Below are 21,750 nucleotides of genomic sequence, written 5' to 3' on the forward strand. Positions count from 1 at the left end.
AGACCGTATTTAGACAGAAATGTATCAGAGGACTGAACCTTCCAAGTCTTCTGACTCTGGTACCACCATTATTACTGAGTTTTTCAAAGGTTTCAAGTTCCTTGACATCTTTCAGGTGCCATTCACTCCTGAAAGAGGTGAAAGTAATCCACTATGATTCTTGTCAGATCAAAATTACTGAAACAGTTGCTCAAATTAAAACCAGTTTAAGACCAGTAAAACTCATTAATATGTCTGTCATTTAACATTTTTCATTACCCAAGGCTGTAGCACAAATTATGAAAAGAAGGCAGTAGATGGATGCAGGATAAAGTTTTGCAGATAAGATGAAAAGTAGAATATGCACAAATATAATTTCAGTGTCTGTCACTATCAGGATAGAAACTATATTAAAAATCACCACATCTGTCCAGACTCTATTCCTAGAGCATTAAGCCACATATGTACCTTCATAAAAAGGTCCAGAAAACTTTCCTTATCAATACCCCAAAGCACCCCAAACCACCAAGGGCATAACCAGAACATATCATGACTGGATATCTGCTGAGAGTTGGGATTGCAAACATTGGATAGCATTGTGTGTGTACATAATCGATGAGATAGACTTAAACTATGAAAGGTCTCACTTTCCCTGTCAGGTGCCCCAGGTACCACTGCAGAATTGAAGCAGTAGCAGCTAAATTACCTCAAAACTGCATGAAGGATATCATTTCTTGTCCTAGAGCAGACCAGTACTCCTGCAGTCATCTGAGACTAGCAACCCTTACATGCAGAACAACAAGAGCAGGCAAGTGACAATTCAATGGAGGGCCTTGTTTATGCATGGCTTCAAGTGTCTTCTTCTCCAGTCTGCGAAGTGTCTTAAGCATTCTCGGTGGCCAGTTTTCTCGGAGGAGAATCCAGCTCCTACAGCCTACTGCATCAGTAAATTGCACTAGCCCTCACATATCAGCCCTCTCTCTGACTTTCAGGAAAGGTTTACCCAATGCTTTTAGCGAGGCATTAAAAACCTGAGAACTGTTCCAATCAGATGGAGCTCGGGTCAACAAACCTTCTCCACCCCTCCTCCCAGAGCCCATTGCAGAATTCTTGCACCTTCCACATGCACATAAAACAGTATCTTTTCAAGGACTTCCTTGATTGCAAATTGACTCACTGTTGTAACTGCTGTTGACGTCCGTCTGTGTCGGTGCCAGGCTGTACTGAATTGGACCTTCAGAGGTGGCCCTTCCTGACAGTAAAGCGGAGAAGAGAAGGGAGGAAGAGAAGGGGAAGAGAAGGGGGAGAAAAGGATATATTTAGATAAACTCACATATCAGACCTGCAGTGTTGTTCTAACACAACTTCTGTGAATTCTTTTCCCCAACAACATTCACATACTCCAATCATACATGCAAATTCTGGTACCCCAGTAGATACGAGAGGTTAATCACCTGAAGACTTCCAGAGACGCTAGCTTGTCTGTCTGACAGCCCATACAAGATACCTTGTTCTGGAGTCATTAAAGAGGGTAGAGGACACATAAAATACAAAACTTAAAAAACATTTACCTACAGGACTTCACTAGCATGTAGTATCCCTACAGATCAGGCAGTCAGCCCACGTTAACACCTCAGCGTATCTTCCAGGACTGACACATGCAGTAGGACCTGAATGCTAAACATGAGAAATTCAGCCCTGCTGTTCTATTCATTAGCAGACATCAGACATAGCAGAAAAAGTATATTGGCAGCATTTCTCAGTAGGAATAACTTTGTTTTTACAGAAAAAACATAGTCCAAATCCCCTCTGTTAATAAGGGTATTTTTGACTCAGGTCAGAAAAAGAAATGTAATTAAGCTGATACATCTTCTTAGCAGATTGCACTTGTGAATTTGCTGTGCAGAGAACAGTCCCTGAGCATAGAAGGTCCAGAGATGCAGCTATCAATCCATTCTGATGTGCCTCGTTTCAGATATACTGCTCTGTATGTGAGGTACCAGAGGTGGAGTGGCAGCCTCTTAGATTGAGAGCACTTGGGTACACCAGTTCTAACAATCAAGGTCATGCTGACTACCAGTGCTGATTTCCAGTCTATTTCTTTTTCCACTTTTTGATCTCACTGCCTTCTCATCAGAGTTAACTCATGAAATCTTGCTTTACTTGCAGCATTCATGAAGGTCCCTGAGGTGTGTGCTACACCATGTGCAATTCAATGAATCTTAAAGGCTTCTGGGGCTTTCCATGAAATACCTTCTGTACTAGTACTACAGAGAAAACAGTGAATCCGTAAGTACCATAAAGACATGGCTGTGCTTACATGAAGAGATTTTACCAGCAAGGCAGAGAAAATCTGTCCCCTCAATCCTAAATCTCTGCCTGACTAATAAGGCAACAGTGAATGAGTGTAGCTGTGTTTCTGTAAATAAGCACTGCCTTTATTAAGCTTCCAATTCTCTTTAAACTCCCTTCTTGTTCTCACAGAATTTGTGTAGTCAATACATACACTTAAGATGGATGATAAAACAGCATTCACATTAGTTATATCACTCTCAGAGATGCTACGTGGAATTAATTCTTTACCTTGAGAAAACTCTGAAATACAGAACTGAGCATTACACCATCTAGAAATGTGCATTAGACTAATCAAAAAGCAGTTAATGCTAAGTTATTGCAGACAACTGGTTTCACACATTCACATGAATGCAGATAAATAGCACTGAAGAAATCTGTGTCTTGTGAGAGCAAACACTGAGGAAGGTATTTCATATTTGTAGTCTTTACATTGCAGTACAACCATCCAAATTCTGACAGAACACAAATTTTAAGATACTTCCCTTGAGATACTTTGACTGAAGACTCTTAGGGGTTTTGTACGTTTATTTGTATCTGCTTGCAACAAAACAGCAATAGCAAAAACACTTTCAGAATCTACAGAATTGCCCAAAATTGTCAGAGAAAAATGGTATTTTTGTATGAACTCTTGTTCTCTTGCAGTTTCCTGTGCAACAGGAGTACAGAGATTGTCTCAGCGAGACGGAAGCAAGGTGGTGATGTGTTGAGTTCCTCAGCTGTTTTGTTTTTCTTTTTTAAAGATTACATAATTTTCAAAGCTATTCTTTGTTCAATGTTGTTTTACTTTCTTTTCCAGAAGAATAGAATCATAGAATCATGGAATGGCCTGGGTTTAAAAGGACCAAAATGCTCATCTAGTTTCATACCCTCTGCTATGTGCTGGGCTGCCAACCACCAGACCAGGCTGCCCAGAGCCACATCCAGCTTGGCCTTGAATGCCTCCAGGGATGGGGCAAGTACCTGCTTGCATCTACTAAAAAGTATAATGCTTTCTACCTAAGCCTTCACACACACTCAGTTTACCAAAGTGGCCTCTTCTAAGGCATGCTTTCTGCTTATGAAGATTTTTGTAGAAGTTTCCCACCTTTATCCCAAGTCCTTGGATCTGTAAGTTCTGTTTGTTACGCACTTCTGTTTTCACAGTAGCTTTGCCTCTCTAAATTTTATATCATTTAGTACTCATATCTCACAAAGTGTCTCAACTCCCAGTTATTTACACCTGATCTGCCTTTGGTTCCTTACTAAGGTGTGTAAACTGTCCAACATTCTCCATTAAACTATTATTGCTTTTATCACACGCATCAAAAAGCAAGCAGAAGTTTTCAGAGCTGAGCATCAGAAATTATAACCAGCTGAGTAATGAGTCATCCTGAAACTTCATTCTAGTCCAATCATGGTGATTTCAAAAGATTTATTAATTTATTTATTCTGAGAAGTGAAGAGCCAGTACATTTTCTGCCTGATTTCATATGAAGTGCCCTCTGTAATTCAAATAGAGATAGCTTGAGTTCACAGTACAGGCAAAATGCAAGACAGAATCAGAGGGCGATCAAAACAGAGCAAAAAGGATGCTGTCTTGATAGATACAAATAATAAGAAAAAGATTACAGAGAAGTATTTTTGTGCCTGAAATCTCCTCCAGTGAACAATCTTCTGATTAAGACAAAAACAAAAACAAAAACACAGGAATTTATGTATACATCTTGAATTTATAAAAGGTGGATACACAAACTTTATGCAGTGCTAGTCAAGTAAAATTTTAGCCTTTGACAGCAAGCAAATTGCAGGGTATCCTAAAAATGTACATCCAGCATACAAGGGCTTTCTCAGCCAGTTTTGATAGCATGCCAGAACTCAGAGTTTCTCCTTCACTCTCCAAAATGTTGGCTGCGAGCAGAAGAGCAGCCAGGGAAAACACTTGCTGCCAGCTGCAAGGAGCATGAGCAGAGCCTCAGCATGACCAAACACCAGCAGGTAATTTCGCACTGAAGCTGATCTCTTCTCAGAATGCTCAAATCCCAGCATTCCCAGTAGAGGGATGGATCTGTGCCTAAGGGAGACAAACTAGATAAGCTGGTGATGTTTGGTGGGGGAAGAAAGAGCAAAGATGCTCTCAGCCACACCAGCATTAACTGTTCCAGTCACCTCAAGACCCAAGACTAGACCTGCATTCTCAGCCTTTTATTTGAAATCATGGTAAACAACTACAATAAAAACCCTCTAATACATACTACATGAATTTATTTTGGTTATGTTTTTTTTTTTTCCAGTTGACATTCCTCTGAAGGGCCAGGGTTTGCTCTCAAATGACAAAGTGTAACATTGATATTTCAGGAAAATAGTATCACTACCTCAGTGAAACCTAAAAAGAGTTTGATATACCCAGCATCTGTAAAAGTCAAGTTGATTCTTTGCAAATTCCACACAACTTTTTCCATTGTCATTCAAGCTGTTGTCATTGATTTGCCCTCATCTGCATCTATACTAATTTCTTACAGGCTTCACAGTTTAAAAAGATGCTAGAGGATTCAACATACGAATTTTTGTGGCCAGAGAGATAAGAAAGTACAAAGGAGAGTCTAAAAAGCCAAAAACTTCAGTGGTCAAAGTGATCACCTGTACTGAAACAAAAATAAAGATCATGATTTACCTAAAACAAAACAAGCCCTGACATTTTAGCTTTCTTACCTCATGTTGTATATTTTGGAGCTGTTGCATATTTTGGAGGATTTGAAGAAAATCCTTCCATAGTTTGCTTTTTACTTAGGATATTAAAAAAAATAAAATAAAAATAAAAATCCAGATTTTAGTGTATTTCCCAATGTATCCAACTTCCCTTCAACTATGGGACAAATCTCTCTTACAAGGGCTGTTCTTCCTCAGGGTACAAAAATCCTGTTTTTCCCAGGAAGCATGATTTTCATTTTCCAGCTAATTTCAGGTTTTAACCTCAACAGAAAAACAGCAGTATTCTGCTTGCAACGAAAGCACTGATGCAGTATCTTCAGTAGCCATAGCAGCCAGTTTCACTCAGGGGAAACCCCATCTCATAGCAGATAGTACCATTCCATAGCATCATCTGAATTTTTTTGAAAATGTTCATCCATTTATGCATCTAGAGGCCAAAATGTCAAAGCCACTGTGAATGGGGCCAGATACCAAAGAGTGAACTTGCAAAATGCTGTCTTGTTTTTCTTGCTTAATGCAATTTTAGCAGAATAGAATTTAAGCTTTTTAACCTTGGCATTTAGTAACCAGCAACATGTAAATATCAAAATCCTTGTGTGTACAGATGTCTACAGCTGGGAAGACGAATGACTAAGTCTTTCACTGCACTGAATTTTAAGAGCATGCTGTTTCAGGGAATGCTTATTATTGATACAGATGACCAATTTTCACAAATAGAACAAGACAAATAGTATATAAATGACAATTGATAATTTCTCCAACCCTCCTCTGGCACCACTATAGCTGGAGGTCTGCGCAAAATGAAGTTCTGGCAAACAAACCAGTTCTGCCCCACCATGGATTTACCCTCTCTTTGTCATTCTCTGTGGATTGTGGTACCAGACAGTACCTACACAGCTCATTAACACTGTAAGAGAAGCATAGCAGATTTCACAGATTCTTCAGAACTGTAGGGGCTGGAAAGGACCTCCAGAAATCATTGAGTCCAACCCCCCTGCCCAAGCAGGCCAGGTTGCACAGATAGGCATCCAGACGGCTCTTGAACTTCTCCAGAGAAGGAGACTCCACAACCTCTCTGGGCAGCCTGTTCCAGTGTTTCATCACCCTCACTGTGAAGAAGTTCTTACACACATTTGTGTGAAACTTTCTATGCTTCAGTTTGTGGTTCTTTCCACTTGTCGTATTGCCACCTACCACTGAAAAGAGTCTGGCCTCATCCCTTTGCTTTCCATACCTTGGATATTTATACACCTGGATCAGGTCCCTTCTTAGTCTTCTTTTCTCAAGGCTAAACAGACTCAGGTTGCTCAGCCTTTCCTCACAAGGTAGGTGTTTCAGGCCCTTTATCATCTGTGGCCCTTCCACTGAACTCTTCCCAGGAAATCTCTGTCTCTTTGTACCGGGAAGCCCCAGACTGGATACAGTACTTCAGGTAAGGCCTGACCAGGGCAGAGTAGAGCAAGAGGATCACCTGCCTTGACTTGCTGGACATGCTCCCTTTCATATACCCCAGGATAGCATTGGCCTTCTTGGCCACCAGAGCACACTGCTTGCTCATGATCATCTTGTCCACCAGGACATCCAGGTCTTTCTCTGCAGAGCTCCTCTCCAGCAAGTCACCCCCCAGCCTCTATTGATCCATGCAGTTATTCCTTCCCAGGTGCAAGACTCTACACTTGTTAAGCCTCATCAGGCTCCTTGCTGCCCAGCTCCCCAGACTGTCTGGGTTTCATTGAACAGCAGCACAGCCTTGCAGTGTGTCAGTCACTCCTCTCTGCTTTGAATCAGCAAAATGGCTGAGGGTGGGCTCTAACCCTTCATCCAGGTTGTTGATGAAGATGTTGAACATCAGACCCAGCACTGACCTCTGGGAAATACAACTAGTTACAGGCCTCAAATCTTTCATAGTGTGGTGGTTGTTCTAACTATAGAGCAGGAATTCCTCTGATGAGGAAAAAGTTTGCTCAGTGTTGCACACTCACTGTGGAGAATCCTTTAACATCCGAAAAGGCTCCACGTAAAAGGCAGTGGAGTGGAGTAGCTCAGCATGTACTTGGTCAGATAAAGATTGCACAGGCAGGCTCGTTTCTTGCAGTTCCTAAAATTGGAATGCTATCCTACTAATGTTCTTTAACACAGTTTGTGAGTGTAATCTATAATTCTTTGATGCTATGTCAATACTTCTATCTCATCCCAGAATAGTCCACTACTACTTACACAGCAGTATGGAACACAGCTATAAATAAAATCGCTGTCATTAGTATTGATAGTATCCAACATTATCAATACAAGAACTCACTAGCAATAAAAATATCAAGAATGATTAACTCTTGCATCTAATGACTACAAAGCAGAAGATGAAAAATCAATGACTAAAGTCAGAGAAATGTTAATCCTCTGGATTTCCCTATTAAAAAGTCTTTAAATCAGAACCGTATTTTGCATAATTTTGATCTTTAAAGTTACACTGGATGTAGCATTGTTATTCCCATCTTGAAAAAACAACACAGGAATATAAAAGAAACACTGAAGTACAGAGAAGCTCCTTCTAATGGGAGATGCGCCTATCCACAGCAGGGGAGTTGGATCTGGATAATCCTGAAGGTCCCTTTCAAGCTATTCTGTGATTCTTGATTCACATTAAGAAGTCACTGAGCTAAATGAATCTTGGCATATGTTCTTCATTGCTCTGAAAGTGTTGCTGGTGGCACCATTAAGCCCACTTCTAATAAACGTCTAAATTGGAATGAATGTGTGCTGTGAAAGACCTCTGGACAAGCCTTAGGGAAGGAATTCTCTGCAAGAGCTTTCTCACTGATATGAACCTGAGACAGGCAGAAACTCTCTAGTGCGTCTATGGCCAGTTCTTAAGGAGCTGCACACGCTCTAACAGTTGACACCTCTTCAGGCTAGGGAAAGCAACTGAGAAATGATATGTTACATGCCCATAAAGACATAAGAATCAGAGAAATCTATGACCAGGGAGCAACCTTCACCATCACTTCTCATCCAAGAATTATGGAGCAGCAAATAGAGCAGATTAAAAACATAAGAATTGTATTTATTTATGCAACCTTATTTCAGTTGCTGAAATCCCAGACACAAAGCACTCTAAATACCAAAAAATATTGAGGTTCCAGAGTCAACTGGACAGATTCAAAAAATGAAGCTTATGGTGGGCTTCTAAACAAGAAGTTTTGTTAGTACCTTAGTCACTTACTTCTGAAAGTTTTGGAAATGTCAAAACACCATATGCTTTCCCTGTTCTTGTAATTCCTCATACAAGAATTCCTGTTTGGAGCCAAGACATTTGGTTTAGAGAACACTGGTTTGATCTGGTGTAACATTTTTGGGTGACATAGCTTTCATAATGCTTCTTAATAAAATGGTTTTACGATCAAGACATCAACAATTAGTCACTTCAAAGAAGAAAGAAATGTATGATGTTGAAGTTTTGGCCTAAGAATTCACCTACGGAGACTGAGGTTTTCAAATATCTACCATTGATAATCATATCTTTATTTTTATTTGGAGAACAAGCATGAATTCCAGAACAGATGGTGTATAACCACTAGGGCAGAAAGGTGGGACTGTGAGAGAGGAAGACAGCATCTCCTGATTGCCTGGAGACACAGGAGCCAAGAAGGAGGAGGCGACAGCTTGCAGAAAGATAAAAATAAACCCAGAATATTGACATAGCCTTGTTTGCTTCGTAGCTGTGGGATGGAAAGACTAGACTTGTCCATTGTATCATGAGAAAAGATTTTTCGGTGACTCTAGTTAATGCCAGAAATATCAATTTAAAAATAAATTTTATTTTAATGTATTTCAATGTACTTTAAATAAATCTACTGTAGATGGGTACAATTTTTACAAGTAGTCCTGTCTTTGATGGCAGGATAAGAAAAAAGAAGCACAAAGGATCATCTTGGTTATTTGGAAATTGAATTGCCAAAAGTGCTAAAACGACGTATTCTGAAGAGCACTTTTAAAATTGAGCAACAGATGTGCTTGAGAACTATGAAGTCTGAACTCTCAGTCCCCTTGAAAAAGTGATTAAGCTGTCTTCTTAGTCTCACTTTCCCACAAATGTATATATCCCAGCCATGTCATTCCAGTCCATGGAATGGACTGCCCAGGGAGGTGGTGGAATCACCAACCCTGGGGGTGTTCAAGGAAAGGCTGGATGTTGTGTTGAGGGACATGGTTTAGTAGGAGCTATTGGGAATAGGTGAACGGTTGGACTGGGTGATCTTTTAGGTCTTTTCCAACCTTGGTGATTCTATGATTCTATGATTCTATGTCTGTGCTTTCAAAATGATTGCTCATTTTGAGTGTCCTCAAAAAAGCTTCTATACGTGCTCTCAAAATCTCTCCACTGCTCTCTGTGCCCACCCTTCACTTGCTCTGTGTTGACTGCTGCTACTTCTATTAATCTCTCATCTCCTCTGTACAGCCAAACAATTAATGTAAATTCTCATTTCAAAGGAAAACCTTCCTCAAGTGAATATACCATGCTGAAGCAGAAGGCTAATTTCTCAGCTTGTGCCCCACTCTATAAGCAGGAAGAAGTCTTTCTGAAGTTGAGTAGTGTTGAAGTGGATATCTGATATGTCGATGGTCCACAATAGCATGGGCGAACATGTCCTGATGCAGAGCTTTTCAGTACAGAAAGCAATCTGTGCCTTGTCCTCTAACTAGTGTGCACATGCTTTTCCTACATTAGACACTAGGCATATAGTGAATAACAGTGCTGCATTCAAACTACTTTTAAAGCTTTAACCACATAACTGAAATGCAGTATACAGACTGGGTCTTCCTACACATCTCTATAGCCAATAAATTTGATTCTCCTCTATTATTAAGGAAGATTTTAAGATGTCGTTCATTGCAACAATTCAGCAATAAGCTGGAAAAAGAGAATTTAAACAGCAATTTGAAGATGGAGACTTGAACTTGATGATTTCTAGCTTATTATTTTTATTGTAGCATTTTCCTCCTTGAGCCATATCAGAAAATCACAATACATATTGTTGCCAAGCTCTACAGAATCAAACCTCAGATGCTTCCTTTATTAGTTCTTCCTTGCTTTTATGTGCCTCACGTAATTCATTTGCACATGTAATGAGCAAAATCTTTATTGTTGGAACAAATAATAACACCAACAAAATATTATTTCCATCTTCTAAATTATTTAAATACCAAATAGAACAGAAAAACATGGTCTAGTTTAATAGATTTTTGCACGTGCAAGTTAGCTTTCACTAGAAAATTGTGAAAAAAACTTTTACATGCAAGATTGTGAAAAACAAATTTGACTTACATATTTTTTAAAGCCTTCTTTGGGGCATTTTTCTCATTTTAATTTCATAACAGAGCTACTCAGTTCACACTTTGTACCTGACAGCCCTCTCACAGCAGTTCTGCACTTCTGAGATGTTAGCTGAGCTTTTTAGGTATGAACATTCAGTATTGCATAGTAAGTTTGCATTTGCAGTACAGACAGCCCAAAATACAACCCAGTGTGGGCCAAAACAGCCTAAGAACATCAGACAACTCTAGAATCACGTTTTTTTCTTGATTTGTACCATGGGCTGCATGCTGCTGAGTGGCCTGCTGAAGCTTTTTGTTGCCCAGATATAATTTGGACTAGTCTCAAAACAAATTTACCCTGCCCAGAAAACGGGCTAGGGCCAGACTCCAGCAGTCTCAACTCCACTCATTTTGGGAATGGATGGGCATTTTGAGCCCTGTCTTATGCAGCCATTACGGTTATTAGAAGTAGCATTGAGTACCTGCTGTTAATGAGAAATAAAAAAACTATGACACTTGAAAACTGATAAATGATTTTTCTCATCAGCGAAACTACACTTGTGCTCTGCTTTCTCACACTGAATTAACAAACAGCTAAAGCATAAATCAGCTGTTTACAAATTGGGACATATGCTAAATACAATCACAATCTTGGCTTGTGCAGCTCCATAAACTATTCCCTTTAAATAGATGGAGCTTGGATGTTTTCCTCACGATTTCCTACAGTGAGGCAGTGTTTTTAAATGCTTTCAGACTAGCCATAACATTTAACACTGCTAGATACGCAGGGAGGAAGCATGGATTAGAGCTGACAATCAGACTTAATATTTTAATCAGAATTAGTATAGTAAAAATAGCTCAGAAATCCAAAGGAAAAGGATTGTAGCATTTGCAATAATCCAGATATCCCCTATGATGTACCAAGTGTAACCATTCTGTTTACACAAATACCAATGCAGAGCTAATTTGAACATTAGATTATTCTTATTTTGCAATAAAATTTAATTGCTTCTACTAGAAGAAGAATTCACTGTTCAGAAATGTTGATTAATTAAGTTCTGCAAGTCACTGAGAGATAAGAAGGCATCAGTATACCAGTTACCTCAAAGACCAAAGCCTTTAAGTCAAGATATACTGAATGTGAAGAACACAGCCCTGGAAATCAGCTTGTCAGTCCTTTAATACTGACATCCTCACTGCTGCCTCTTCCAGATTTGCCAACATATGAATGCAAAAGCACTGTGTCCTGAGACAACTCAAAGCTCTCCCTGAACCTCTTTTGCCCAGATCCAAGCCCCTCTCCCATGCAATAGCAGAATTGTTTCAGCTGATGGAAAGGATGAAATAAGGAGGCGAATCAGGAGATTCCACTGGGAAGTGGGAGGAGTGAACATAAGGATATGTGGTGCTGAGCTGCTTGCTGCATTAAACCACAACAACTGGGTTTGAAGAAGTATTCTGTTTTAAAAGCTGAAATATCTGTTGTCTTTGATGGAATATCTCACAGCTTTAGTGATGTGACTATGGGCTTATGGTGTGAATTAACCCCTCTTGAAACTAACACCCAAATCTTCCCATTCATGGAAAGCAAGGCACTGCTGTAGTTCCTTTGTATGCTTTTTTTTTGAAACTAGCACAGTGTTCACTTCACTGTCTAAGTTGTGAAGCCTTCCAGGACACGGGTATATGCAGTCTCAACAAATTCTTTTGTATCTGCAGTACTTCCTTTCCCTTCATAACTGATCTCTTGTTGAAGGAACCAAAGAAAGGTCTGTATCCAAGGGAATAGCCTTTGACACACACGAGTAGCAGAGATGGCCATTTCAGTAACTTCTGTAACTAACATTAATATTTATTAGCCACTACATCACCTCTTCACTTTTCTTTTACCTAAATAAAACATGACAAAATTTAGAGCCTTCTGAAATATAACTTTCAGTAGCCTTCAAAACACAGTTAACATTTCTTGACAACCCATCCAGCTAATGAAGACCAAACAAAAGACTCTGAACACTAGCATTTGTATTACCAGCTTCAGTTTCAGCGTCTGTCCCATATGTCAAAAAAGTTTTGAAAACAGAATGTATAGAACAGGGAATGACATTGATTTTCAGTCACTTCACCAAATTTTAGCAAGTTAACCTTTTGGTATATCTGGGAAATAAACTGGGTTACGTGACTGCAGGAATGAGAGTTACATCACTCACTAGAGTCCTGTCCAGATAAACCACTGCTTAAGTTCAGTCATAAATAGCACTAATAACAGTGCTCTCACAATGCTTTGGTGGGGCTCCTGCCTCTCTGAGAGCACCTCAGGCAAAGCATCATGCAGGCAGTGCTTGAATCTGAACCACTCCTCCAGCTAGGTCTGTAAGCCAGATGTTACAAAAGTCCTTCACTCAAAGCTCAATCTCCATCTTGCCATCTGCAAAAAGTATCTGTAGAGTAAAGAGGACCTCTCTGTACAGGAGCAAAGAAACTTTTAGATCACAGGCAGCTTACATTCAGGACACCTTGCAAAATACTCCCTTAGAGAATTTATTTCTACTGAAAGTAGTGGTCCTGCTTCAGTTCGTTGTTGTCACATTGTCACACTGTTTCTAGTGTTTCTATAACAGTGCAGTAAACCATTCATACTTTACAGTGTTAAAGTTCTTATTTTAAATCTGTCCTAGATTTCTACCTTAAGACTCAATCTTTTATGGAACTTACATCAATAGTAAACAAGTTAGCAGGCTCCCAGAAATCTTCTTGCCAGGGGCAGAAGTGTTTTTCACGTGTTGCTTTTTATTTCTTTTTTACTTTTGCCAATGATGTAAAAACTAATTAATTAAATAATTCATTTTCTTGAACATTTTATAGAATGTCTTTGTATGTACATATTAGGTAGGTCTTTCAATCTTGAAGTATTCATAGAATCATAGAACCATTAGAGTTGGAAGGGGCCTGTAAAGGCCACCTAGACCAACTCCTCTGAACAGGAGCACCACAACTAGATCAGGTTGCCCAAAGTCTGATCCAGACTTTGCTTAAAAAGTCACCAGGCATGGGGCATCCATCACTTCTCTAGGCAACCTGTGCCTCACTACCCTCACTGTAAAAGATTTTTTCCTTATGTCCAAGCTAAATCTTCCCTCTTTAAGCTTGAAATCATTTCCCCCTATTCTGTTACCTCAGATCCTACTAAAGAGCCTTTCCCCTTCTTTCCTGTAGCTCCCCTTTAGATATTGAAAGGCCACTAACAGATCACCTCAGAGCCTTCTCTTCTCCAGGCTGAATGGCCCCAGCTGTCTCAGCTTGTTCTTGTAAGAGAGGTGTTCCTCCCTTGGATATCATTTTTGTGGCCCTCCTCTGGATGTGCTCCAACAGGTCCATGTCTCTCTTGCACTGAGGATTCCACATCTGGACACAGTACTCCAGGTGAGGCCTCACCAGCACAGAGCAGAGTGGCAGGATCACCTCCCTCAACCTGCCTTCCCTAGAGATCAGAAAACACTAGATAAAATAAACTTACAGGTCAGATCTTAATTCAACAAAATACTCAAGCGTGTAATTACTTAAGTCAACAAAGCCATCAAAATGATTACAAGTGTTAGTTAAAATTCAAAGACTGTCTGATCTGAGAGCCAAAACTGAAAGACATTGCACACTGGAGTGCCAAAACTTACAACCTTACAGCTGCAGTGGGAGTTGCAACTGTGGAACAAAGACAGAGTTTGTTCTTTGACTATCAGTATATGTACAGTGGTTTTACAACAAAGCCATCTGACATGATCAGTTTTGTACTGTACAAATTGCAGTCACTGGAGGAGAGTATATGGCCAGTCAGTGACCAGGGGAAACAATATCCATTCATCTATAGAGTACTAAAGCAATTCATATTCATTTCAAAATGTGTGCCTGGGTAACAATAAAGAATTCAGCTTCAATAAAAGTCTATCACTTGTATTTCTCAAGATGTTGCTCCTTCAACAAGAGATCAGTTCTCAAGATGTTTAGTATCCGATACCCATGAGCTGTAATGATAAATAATTGGTTTCATTACCTTGCTCTACAAATGTTGGGCACAACTGTAGTTTGCAAAGTGAAGAAGTTATGATAATTCATATTAGTTCTCTAGATAGGTTAGTCTATTTGAAAAACTACTTTAAGAATCTCAAAAGTCTGGAGATTACAGCTCTACCACCAAAATTAGCTGAAACTCACCAGAAGGTGAAAACATTGTGTAACACAGGGAAATCAGCTAGACTTACTGAAGTACTCGCCTTCACATGACATTCTAATGTTCATTTACTTAGAAAACTATAATATAGAGTGATATTTTTATTATTAACGATTCTCCAGAGAAGTATTTTAAACATTTAAAATACCTTTTCCCAATTCATCATAATACCTGAAAGTCTGCAGACAATCTCAGCTGAGGATGTACCTTTTCCTGAACTCTCAGCTTCTGAATATCACTGGATGGTAACCATTACCTGGATGGTAAACGTTATGCTTGCCAGTGTATAAATATATATATATAAATGCAATACATTTGCTCTCCCTCTGCTAGTGCTGTTTGCCCTGCAACCTTTCCTGCAGGCCACAGGAAAGTAAATGTACCTCAGGTGATACCCTGTTACTCATTTGCTGAGATAATAATATTGCATTCTGCTTGCAACAGGGAGTGTGTGTGCAGGGGCTGTGAACATGTACACTATTTTTAATGTAGCTATGTCAGTCAAATACTACTGAAGTCAAAAAAGCCAAGAAAAATGGTCCCTGGGAGGAGAAACAAGAGCAGAGCAGAAGAGAGGCAGGAACCTGGGAGAACTGTAAAAACAATTTCTGATGCATTTTTCCAGCTGATCACAAGAAGCTCCAGATCAGGCCCATTTAGGCATTGTCAGGAGAGGTGAGCTTTCACCCACTTCTGTTCTCCTTAAAATCTCCAGCTGCTTTAGCATGGACACTGGTGGTAATAGAGCAGTACCAAAATTCATAGAGTTACTTGTTGTAGCTCAACTAAAAATCCAACTCTTCATCCTTCTACTTGGCTCTGTTTTTTCTATTAATTAGCCAGAAATTAGTCTCTAACTTCCAGAAGACAGGTGAAAAACAAAATGTTTGTGAAACTAGCTTATGATTAAAGGTCTTAAATGATCCAGTTGTTAAGACTAGAAGTCAGTGAGGGTGGGAAAATGATGAGGGATAAATAAGGACATGGAAAGATGTAGAAAGATGCCGTTTCCATATTTTCTTTTATCGCTTTAAAATGATAAAACCCAGAGACTTCAAGCGTGAGGTAATTTTCTCCAGCTTCCTGCTTTCTAAAAATATCGTCTCGCTCTCTTCTTTCTCCACCTAATTCAGAGGACTGATGCCAGAGCCTGATGCCAGTTACATCAACAGCTGCCTTGCCTCCATGTAGCTCCTCTTTCCTACCTATGACAACAGATGCTGTGTGTGTCTGTGATAAGCAGAGTAATAGGGTTATACCAAGGCCTATGGCTGGATGTGTCAGGGAAGGGTGCGAGGAATGAACTCCATAAGAGTACAGTCAGACAGAGGAAGAAAAACAGAAATCAAATTCTGACCAAAAGCAAAATGCATTTACCAAAAGCAAAATCATTTACACCTTCTGCTTGTCTGTACCACAAAACACCTAGTTCATGCTACATTTTCAAAGAGTTCAAAGTCTGAAAGAACACTGTGTCAATAAAGTTGACCATATTTAGGGACTCTGGAATAGGCTAGATGTTTTCAGAGGCTATCACTTGATACACAGCTGTTCCTCTGATGTAAATATTCACCTTTCTAGCCACATCACAGTAGCAGTACTTAGCAATTATTTTAGCATTCACCAGGATTTCAACTACTATGTGTTCTGCAGAGGATAAATTTGCCCTCACCAGAATATGGTGCTGAAGAACCAGCTCACATGCAAGGTATAACTACTAGTACTTCCACACAGTTATCTGTGTTAGCAGCACACTGTGGTGAAAACTTAAACTGAACTTTACAAATACATAATTAAACACTTTAACCGGAATGTGTGAATTTTGTTAATAAACTTCAGAATATACATTTAAGTAGGTTACAAGGACAGCCAATTTAGATATCAAGTTTCTTTTCACTGATTCACTGAATACAAATTTTTTATGTATATGACTCTATCGAAAAGAAGAAGAAATTCAGGTAGATCTAAGTCTGGTAAATATGAAAAAAAACCTCACAGGATATTTCTCCTTTTGAGAACACTGGAGTAGGACTGTGACAGGAAATGTTGGCAGAAACAATAAAAATTTGATTGGAAATGTACCAACAGGATTCCCTTTCCTTTCTGTATATCATCCCACATGTCTCGCCTTTTGTCATCTGGTAACAATAAAGTAAGAAGAAATCAAAAGACAAAGACTATCTCAGTAACTTCATACAGACTTTAGTACCCAGGGATCTGCTTCCTTTTAAGATAAATCAATTGGTGAAGAGAAAACAGTTATTTTGCTGGCTTTAGCACTGAAAGAAATTTCTTAAGTTCTGCCATATAGTGCCTGAATTTCCAGGATTCCATGGTCATCATCATGAAGATCAGATAACTTGCCAGACAACTTCCTGGCTCCTTGAGCAGAACATACACAGCTTCAGAGCTGAGAGTAAACTAATTACTTTGAATAAAATCAGATTAAAAAACAAGATCTTGAAAAACGAACTTTTAATCCATTTTTTTAACTCCTCAACTCCTCAGTGATCTGCAGTTTATTCTCTCTCTTAACCCATGTATTACACTCCCACACACTTGCTAGATTCTTGTGGTATCTAACTGTAAGCTTGCCAAAACATAAACTTTCTTGGTTTTCATCTGCTTAGACACAAAGCCAAGGCTAATCCATTGAATCTTACCTGCATGCTATGGGCAAATATTTACTAGTTGAAATCAAGAAGAGGTCAGCAACTACAAGACAAATATCCTATTATCTTGCCCTTTGTACCACACATGATATTTTTTTAATAGTACTCTGATGTGTTTGAAATTCTTCTTTTGCTTAGTACAATACCAGACACTAGTACTAGAACTCTCCCAGTTCTTTGCAGAGAAACGTCTAGCTATTTTTCCCCACATGTGATGATGGATTGATCATCTTGAAATTACTTACTGACAGGTTTAAAGACCACGACACTTACAATTTGTTTTTTTTTTTTAATTCTAATTAATCACTCTAGTTTCATATTTTAGAAAGATCATAGTATCATAGAATCATTCAAGTTGGAAAAGACCACTAAGATAATTTAGTCCCATCATCAGCCCCCCAAAGACGTGAGCACTTATGGATAAAAACTTCTTGCCTGTTAGACACAAGGTTATCCTGCAAATAAACTGTTTTGGAAGAAAAAAAAAAAGAAAAAAAAAAAATTTCTTTGTCCCAAGATGAAACTGAATGCATGCCATATAAAGTTTTAGTTATGCGAAAGAAAGACATATCTGTAGGAAATACTGAGTTAATTTAATTGAAACATCTACTGGTAACTACAATACAAAAATGTAGAGGTCAGTAAATACAGCTAAGGTGTTATTTACCTTTTTCAATGACATGGAGAGAAAAATAACCTACTGTAGAGATTATGACAAGATTTGCTTAGGGTCAGTGTAGGGTGCCTCTCTGATCTCAAAGTTCTTTTTGTCAAAGATAAATTCATTTTAAAGAAACGTGCTTCATTTCAGAAGACTTCACTAACTTTAGGTCCAAAGTTGCTACTGCTTCACTTTAAATATCAACTTAATTAACCAATTGTAGGTTATTTTTCCTGATAAAAAATGTACACAGTCCCACTGAGAGCAAAGGCACAATTATTGGCAAAATAAGGAAGGAATCCAATGTAGTTTCCATTGCCCATTTCAACATTTACATGTTATTCTACCATTTATTCTTTAACTATATAGAGTCATAGAACTGTAGAAGCATAGAATCATGGAATCACAGAATGACTTAGATTGGAAGAAACCTCAAGGATTATCAAGTTCCACAGACAGGGTTGCCAACCATGAGATCAAGCGCTAGATCAGATTGCACAGGGACCCATCCAACCTGGCCTAGAACAGCTCAAGGGATGAGGCACCCACAACCTCTATGGGTAACATGTTCCACCACCTCACCACTCAGTGAGAAATTTCCCCCTGATATCTAATTGGAAAGTTCTTTCATTTAAAAACATTTTCTCCCTTGTCTATCATGATCTACCCATGTAAAAAGTTTATTTCCCTCCTGTTTATATAATATGTAATATATAATATATCATATATCACATATTCAATACTACATATAATACATATACAATATATACAATACATTATATATATTATATATACATATACGTGCATATACAATATAATATATATATATATGCTTATGTATATAAATACATATACAATAGGTACTATATTATATACATTATGTATATGTATTATGTAATTATTAGTATATATGGTGTCTTGATTGTCTATTCTCATGTGCTTCAGCAGTGTTTGCGAAACAGCATTGTTTTTCACAAGCTAATCCTCTGTTGTTCAATTTCACATTACATTCAGAGCTTGTCAGCCCTAGCCCAGGTACTATGGCATGGGGCCATTGCTATTATAGTGTTAAGCTGCCTTATAGGACTTACCTGTCTTATGCTGTGCATGCACATAATTAGTTCATCTTCATCATTGCTTGGGGATCTCAATTATTAGCAAATGACTGTAAAGATAAAAGTTGTAACAATCCACTATGTTGAGGATTTCACTTTCTATGTCAGCTCTTCTTTTTCTTTTGGAAATGCCAAATGTCTTCAGCAGAAGGCTAATCAGACATGATCAGACTTGGCCTTTCCTCTGCATCCGAAGATGCTATGACATCACCATCCCATTTCAGTCTTTGAGGAACATAACATTTGAGTAAGAATGATTTGATCTATAAAGGGACCTGAAGACTCGTACTTTACTGAATAAATGTAGCTTTCTCTATAAAGAGTAGAAGAGTCTACTCATAGTCTATATTTTTGCTGCATTACAATTATTTACATAGAGGCTGAGATATTATAAGCAAAGAGAAACATAATACAGCTTTAAAACATATAGCATTTATGCAAGTAAGCATCTTTTCTGGAAAATAGACACATTGTTATAAGCAACAATAATCCAACTATTCTGCAGTGAAAAGCTTCCAACAATTCAAGAATTCAAAGAGGAGATAAAACAGATTCTCTTCAAATCTTTCATGGAAGAATGCCTGATTTAGTTAGGTAAGTGGCAATCTATAAATGGTTTCTCAAAAATAATACTGAGCTAAAGATTCATTTAAAGTCAGTTTTTCAAGTGATTTTTTTTTTTTTTTTTTAGACATCTATAGGTTGAAGTTAAACAGATTCTGGCACTGCATAACAATGTGATTTCAGCCATATATAGGAGAGTAATTCAATAAAGCGGGGTCCTGTATAAACACAGCACAATCTTAACATTTTCAAATAGCTGAAGAACAAGCTTTATATATGGTAATATAATTCAGAGGCTTTGATTTGATTCATGTTACTAAAACAAACGAACAAAAAAAAAACATTCTAACAGAGCATCATGAAGAAATGAAGATGTTCTGACAGACTGACACTCCTCATCTGAGGCAGATGTTACAGAAACAAAGAGAACATTTATATTAAAACATATTAGGGTCACAGACTTCTCAAGAAAAAAGAACCAACAAAACATAGAATTCACTCATGCAAAGAGGCAGAGATCCAGCTGAAATCTGCCTCAACTTATGGCAACTAAGATTCCATCACACTTAAGGTGGGATTAGCTTGCCATAATTTTAGTTCCCTACTTATTGAACTAAATAAAATTAGACGATGCACACTGCTTTAAAGCAAAAGAAAATATACATTACCAAAGAAATGTGGTAGCTAATATATGGTACATTTATCTCCTGTGACCCAAAGTATCTACTTCATATGGTTATGTGACAGGTATTAGAAAACAGAAAATTTTGTTTTTTCCAGTGCATAGTGGCTTGAATCAGTGGTACAGTAGACATTTAACAGACAGAGACAAGAAGTGGAAACAGACAAGACAGATGCACAGCACAGATGCTTTCCCTAAGATCCCTTAGTAAGTCTTTGCCAGGGCTCCAGATTCTCATGACTGTGTACCCTGTACTGATGTTTTTTTTCCACATCAGGCAACACACATCAGTAAGTGCCCAACCTGAAGAAAATGAACTATGGAATATTTTATTTCCACTTACAGTTAAAGTAAAATCTTTGCCTAAATTCCCTTTAGCAATGACATTTATCTTTTCTTGCTATTCCATTCCCTTTCCAAACATGTAATTAGGCTAGAAGTGAGCCCAAAACGTTTATTTCATTTGCAAAAGGTCACTAAGTGAAATACAAGCAAATTGTCTCCAGTAAACTGTCCTCTAACCCTAAAATAAAAGCTTTTCATTCATATTCTATGCAAGTATCATCTAAAGCAAAAAAAGATCTGTCCCATTGTCTAGCTTGATATTTATCTGAGGCTGTCACAAATAACGTGTTCACATTTAGCATTATGGTGGCATATAGACACTTCAGGGTCTGGACATAGTGCAAGAGGCTCAGGTTGGCTGTCACTCTGCAGGAGGTACTGCATCTGATTAGCACTTCTTCATAAGCAGAGCTAGTGCATTTATGATACCCATGCTAAATCATTTGTACCAAGAGCAAGTACATTTTACAGATGTGTGAGTTCCATATACACAGAAATTAACATGGCTGAACCAATGAAGTGTTAATGGCTCCCAAATCCATTCCCTCAAGTCCCCTGGAAATCCAAATGAAAGAAAGAATGCTTATTAATTCAGTAGTAAAAAATGCTGTAATTCACTGAAAACAGTCCTGGAAGATTTCTCAGTTATCTGGTAATGAATGTGACCAGCAGCATGGGTGTGATTACCTCCAGTTGGGTTATGCAACTTGTCCTTGAAGCTACTGCAGTAAAAACTCAAAGGATCGCAGAAAAAATATTCACTGGAAAACACTTCATGAGATAATTTTGTGTTGACAGGATTTTGTCTTCAATTCGGGGACAACTTGACATAGTTATATTTCCGAGAAAAACTTTCCAGCAAAGAAGAAAAATAAAAAAATTAAAAAAAGAAAAAAGAAAAAAGTGTAAGACTGTGTAGGGGTGTTTTTTGGCAACTATAAGGCTGAACAGCACCAGCTGTAGTGTAGGTGCTGCTCGTGTCTTAGCCACCTGAGGAATGAGTGCTGTTATTCTGTCTCATATGGTCTGAACAGGTTGGGACAATATCAGTAAGCTGTAGTGGTTATAAGTAACCCAGCTGTTTGGCTACAGCAGTTTTCACAAAGTGAAGTTTATTAGAATAGCAATGCAAAGCACTGTAACATGAGTAAAAA

General features: G+C 38.4%; 1 protein-coding gene across 1 annotated transcript in view; it reads right to left on the reverse strand.

The window, feature by feature from the left end:
- NRG1 (neuregulin 1) overlaps positions 1 to 1,226 on the reverse strand; it is a 285,737-nt gene extending 284,511 nt beyond the window's left edge. Inside the window, exon 1 of the mRNA XM_052700384.1 lies at positions 1,157 to 1,226. The gene's annotated coding sequence lies outside the window, so the exon portion shown is untranslated. The remainder of the gene's footprint in view (positions 1 to 1,156) is intronic.
- Between the last annotated feature and the right edge of the window lie 20,524 nt (positions 1,227 to 21,750).

Source organism: Tympanuchus pallidicinctus, unplaced genomic scaffold (assembly GCF_026119805.1).
Source record: "Tympanuchus pallidicinctus isolate F22 unplaced genomic scaffold, pur_lepc_1.0 scaffold4, whole genome shotgun sequence".
Lineage (NCBI taxonomy): Eukaryota > Metazoa > Chordata > Aves > Galliformes > Phasianidae > Tympanuchus > Tympanuchus pallidicinctus.